Here is a 5837-nt window from a genome sequence, read left to right on the forward strand (position 1 = left end):
CACCGCACGGGAACGCGCAGCCCTCCCCGTTGGCGGCGGCCTCTTGCGCAGGCGCGCCGTGCCTCGTGCACCACGGGAAATGGAGTTCTCGGAGCCGAGAGCGCCTTCGCTCTGCGCATGCGGGAGAGAAGAGATGGGCGCGAGAGTGCCATGTTCGATCCCGCCTCTCTTCTCTTCCTCCTCGCGGCCGCTGGTTGCCGCTCCGTCCGGAGGAAAACGTCTTCAGTGAATATCTCTTCTGCGTGTGCGCTGAACTCCCAAGAAATACGTACACAACATGTATTACACACCCCACCCCAAGAAACACATACATAAGAAAGAAGAAGAACCTTGATGGATCATACTGAGGAAGGATCCATGTAGCCTTGTTTCCCACAGGGCCAGCCATGCGTCCCTAGGACCACTCTGCTGCCCTCCAGATGTTTGGGACTTCAACTCCCATCAGTCCCAGCCAACATGGCAAAAGGTCAGGAATTCTGGGAGTTGTAGTCCAACACATCTGGAGGGCACCAGGCAGTAGCAGCTGGTGGCTCCAGGTTCCAGTTAGAACTCCTGGGGTTGTGAAGTTGTTCTGGGTTCCAGTCAGAACTCTAAAGGAGCTATCCAAGCACCCTGCATAGCTCCTTTAGAGTTCTGACTGGAACCTGGAGCAGATGCACCACCCCACTGATATTAGAGCCACCAGCCTCCACTGGCACCAGGTTGTGGCAGACTGCTGTACGGTATGCAGGCAACAGCCATTCGTATGCATGTTGGTAGTCAGAGGTAGACTGCTGCTGAGCAAGGAGTTTCTATTTAGAGCGAGGTGGCAGCCTTTTCAGCACCAAGGGCCACGTTGGGAGCCATGTGCGTGTCTGCGTATACACACACAGAGCAATGGGATTGCAGGGGAGGGGGAGGCCAAGCTGCTACCCCCTCCCAGCAACCCAGAACAAGACCACTACTCTCAGCCACCAGGAGGGTCGTAGAAGCAACAGTGCCGGCTGAGCTGAGGGAGCAGGAGGCTAAAAGCTCTGCTCGCCCGCACCAGAGACCTGATTAGGATTGCTGTGATGGTGCTACTAATAGTCTTCACTGCTCCATATAGTCCCTCCACTGCAAGAAAGGAACATTGGCTAAGGGGTTGGTGGTGATGGTGGCCAAAAAGTGATTGATTTCCCCTTGCTCCCAAATGTCTTCAGTGCTGTAATCCTGTGCACATTCAGGGCAGGAGAATAAAGTTATCTACAGCATACGCTGTGTGTGTGATGTATGTTTTTCCCTCTCACACACATATGCTGCATAAGCACCATGCCAGTTCTTCTGCCACTGGTGGTACACAGTTCATGCTAGTGTAAAAGAGACTGCACATGGCAAGGCAGAGCATATTAGGAGAGGAGACTATGTCGCTGGGAGGTGGAGGGTGGGGTGGCTAGGGAAATACTAATGACCTCCGATCAAGGCACTTACTTCCTTCAAAGCCAGTCTCATGCATTTATACGGAGCATACTTCAGCATCAATTACAGGGGTTGCGGCCTGAGTGTCTGCCAAGCAAGGCTTGCAAGAGCTGGAATCGCTGTTCCTCCTCACCCTAAGGGCTGCGGGAGAAAGCTCTGCAGAGAAACAGCCCAAACATTCTTCTCTTCCAGAGAACATGGGGCCAGCTCAGCTTGGTCTGGATCTTCTGCCACAGTGACAGAAGGTTCCCTCGGGTTTCGGCAGAATTGCAAGCCAGGGAGCCCTCTGCCTCCCTGAAAGCTTTTCTGCCGCTCCACAGACCCCCTCCCTCCTCCACGTGTAGATCAATATCTTGCGTGCCAGCCAGCATCCTCCCGTCCAGCCTGCACAATGAATTCATCCATCACTTTGCTCTTTTCCTAATGAATATTTTCTCCCTTGTAAGAGCTGTTGCTAAAGTCTCCGAACGGCAATATTTCTCCTTCAAGATGTCATTCCCAGTAGCAGCCTGTGGTGGTGTTTAATAACAGGGTTTGTTTCTACCTCTGCTCAGAGAAACCTTCCTCTCACAAACCTACTCTTCTGCACCCCCTACAGTGCCCATGTCAACAGAGAGCTAAATAATAAATTATTACTATCATTAAAAAACAACAACAGAAAAACGGACCTCCCCTATGATATTTTCTGCTCTGAAGATATAATGTAACATTTTCAAAATGATGTGAAATGCCGGAATTACATTGTGGGCCTGTTCAGATGATACACTAAACCATGGTTAGGCCACTAGTCCTTTTGCAGCAAATGGTTAGTGAGCATGTTTAAACCATGGTTATGTAGCCACCAAGATTGGGAATGGTTCACATGACATGCTAAGTCATGCTTCACATGACATGCTAAGCCATAACGTTCAGCTCGAAACGCAGAACCACCATGGCTTAGTGTGTAGTTTGAACAGGGTCTATGCAAAAGGCTTTCTTGTTACATGCCTTGGTGGGTTGGTCTATTTACCCAAGAAGCTATTCTGGATCCTTACCATCTTGTCGTATTAAGGATATATAGTTCTGTATTTAGTGTTACTCAATAAAATTCAAAAAATGACACTGCTCAGTACAGATGTCTCATTTAATTTACCTGTAAACATGATTTACTTGTGCTGAACCTGCAGTTAAGCCTCTGAAACAGCAGGGAGGGTTAGTGGAGTTGCCTTAGCACAGGAATGTTGAACGAAATTTGGCCTGTCATCCGAATTCAATTTCAGAGAAGCTCTCAGGGGCTACAGGCAAAAGGGATGAGACCCAAACACCAAATATAGCATGTTTTTGCATAAAGCTCTTATTGCCAGTAACTAAGCCTTACGAGAGGCATTTCAGACTTTTAGAACAGGGGGAAATGCACAAAAGATGGGAAACGACCAAACGGCCAGTGGTTTGGGGAAATGGGATGGAGCTGGAAAAGGGGGTTTTTCTGGGGAAAGGGGCATCGCCACCTGGGACAGCTGGATTTGGATCTTGGATGGGCTGGATTTGGCCACAGGACTGGGGTTCTGCATCTCTGCCTTAGGACACACTCCAGCTATCAACCACATTTCAGGAAAGAACAAAGTGTTGAAAACCAATCCTAAAACAAATCTACATAGTAAGCAATTACATCTGAAGCCTGACATGTACTCACTCCACTGATCCTTAATCTGTGAATTCATAAAGACAAAATAATTTGGGGTTTCTTAGTTTAGAATAAAATCACTAAGGAGGAATATAATAATGGTTTATAAAATTATGCAGGGTATAGGAAGCGGGCAGGAATCCGCAATTCCAATTCATATAGACATTCATGGTTGCCCGACGAACTTGATTGTCAATAGATTTAGAACACTGAACTGAAAGCATTTCTCTTCACACAATGTGTAGTACCTTGGCGGGATTTCCTGCCAAAACATGCAATGATGCCCAGTGGCTTTAAAAGGCAATGAGATAAATTCATGAACGATATAAGCATAATAACATAATGATATAAGCATAAGAACATGTGCGAAGAACAGGGGATCTGCTATGTATAGATCACAGGTGTGTGGAAGGGGTGTGTCGGATGTGTCCAGGCACACCCTAATGTCTCAAGCAGTAAGTGCCAAATTAAGGGAGCCATTGAGTAGGGATCCAGACATAGCAGAAATGGTCCTCCAGCTGCTCCGCTGCCCACCCCCCTGGTAGCAGGAGCAAAAAGGAATCGCTCTTCTGGGAGCCTCTCTGCCCAGCAAAAAGGCCAGCAGGAGGCTCCCCAAAGGCTAATATCTCATAAGACCCTCCTCTAGCCAGTGTGTCATCACAAAGCCCCACCAATGCTGGGGCTTGAGGAACACCTCATTCCCCCTCCCCAGATGCAATGGCCTTCCCGTGGTCAGGCAAGGTGGAGCAGGGCATCAATGTCTACAGTGTTTAATAAATAAAGGAATAAAAATAATGTCCAGTATGACTGAGAATTCAATAATTGTTCACCTTTAAAAATAAATAAAATTCCAGCAGCTTTGGATCTCTCCTACACACACACACACACACACACACACACACACTTATTACTCTGGCTAGCACGATCCAGCAGGGCTTGGAAGAAATGTCAGAATGTATCGGCCACTCTAGTTCTCCCTGGATCCACTTTGGATTGTTCTGTAAGTGCTATAATAAAGGTTTATAAAATTATTCAAGGAGTGGAGAAAGTGTAGTAGGGAAACATTTCTCCTCCTCTCATACTAGAACTCAGGGTCATCCAATGATTCAGGATAAACAAAACAAAATACATTTTCACACAATGCAAAATTAATGTATGGAATTTTCTATCCCAGGATGTGATGGCTACTGGTGTAGATGGCTTTGAACACAGAATAGACAAACCCAAGGAGATGTCTGCCAGCAACAATTAGTCCTGATGGGTATGGCCTGCAACAAAATGTTACAGCCAGGCATGCCCATTTTCAGCATACTCCATCCTGTGTTTTTGTTCCACCCCAACCAACGTACTCAGTGTTCTGCGACAATGAGCATGCCCAGATCTCAATGGACTGTTTGGGGTCTCCCTTCCTTCCTTACACTTTTGTCTTAAAGATGTTTTTTGCACTTCTGCAAACCTTTGGATTCCCCCAAGCTTGAAGATACCTCCCTAGTGTAAGAGGACAGTGCCATTTTGGCAACATGAAGATCACCAATCCAACACAAGACTTTTCTATTAGCATATAGCAGCCTTCCCCAATGATTGCAGTCCAACACATCCGGAGGGCCACAAGTTGGGGAAGGTTGACAGAGTATGGCTAGATGGAACAGCCATGTTCAGAGATGATATGCCTCTGAATGCCAGTTGCTAGAAAACAACAGGAGAGAGAGCTACTGCATTGCTGGTGAGTTCCCCAGAAGCATGTGGCTACAGCTGTAGGAAGTCAGATGCTGGACTAAACGGAGCCTGGGTCTGATTCAGCAGCACCCTTCTCATGCTTCTGAACAGATGTTTCATGCCTTATTATACACCGGAAGTATAGAAGGATACTATTTTGGAAGGATACTATTTTGATTAGGGTTTTCTGAATCTTTTCTCAGGATGCCTTCCGCCACTCTTTCTGGCCAGTCTGTTCTAGAGAGTTTGGGAAGTTAGCATATCCACTAACCCAGAGGTGGGGAAACGTGCCCACCCTTCCAATGCTGTTGGACTTCAACTCCCATCATCCCTCAACACTGGCTATGCTGCTGGGAGCTGCAGTCCAACTGTGGGCTATACGTTCCCCACCACTGCACTACCCCATGTAGGCATTGGGTATTTTGTAGATAGGTGGGATTTCCTTATGCATTGGTCCTTCGCAAAGAGTATGAAGGGATATAGTGCTCTAAATATTCCAGAGCAATAAGGACATGTCAACATCTTCATCCTTTTAGGCAAGGATAATACTTTCAAAGGCCAAATCCACTTACATGAAGGGATGCTGGCAGCTATATAAACAAAGCCTGATATTATTATCCCTCTAAATATCATCATGCCCCTTATAGAATCACATGTTTGAGATCACATTGAAAAACCTGTAGCTCTTTTTATTTGCTTCCGGGTGTGGTAGGTAGTCCCAGGAATGCTGTTACTAAGACCTTCTTTACAGTCTAAAATACTATTTCTTTCTTTCATTTATTACACCGATTTATGCTAAACAAAAATGCTCCAAAGCTCTAGCTGTCGTGTTGTTTATAACAAATGCTTGAGATGAGCAATATTGCTTCCCAAGTTAATAGTTATCAATAATTCTTGGGATGAAGATGGGACAAATTATAAGTGAATGCCCTACAAAAGATGTATAGTCCCCCCAACCACAATACAGCACTGTAATGATAAAAGATTGATCTGGTGATAATGCATAATTTAATCAACTCCT

Source organism: Elgaria multicarinata, chromosome 1, assembly GCF_023053635.1.
Source record: "Elgaria multicarinata webbii isolate HBS135686 ecotype San Diego chromosome 1, rElgMul1.1.pri, whole genome shotgun sequence".
NCBI lineage: Eukaryota > Metazoa > Chordata > Lepidosauria > Squamata > Anguidae > Elgaria > Elgaria multicarinata.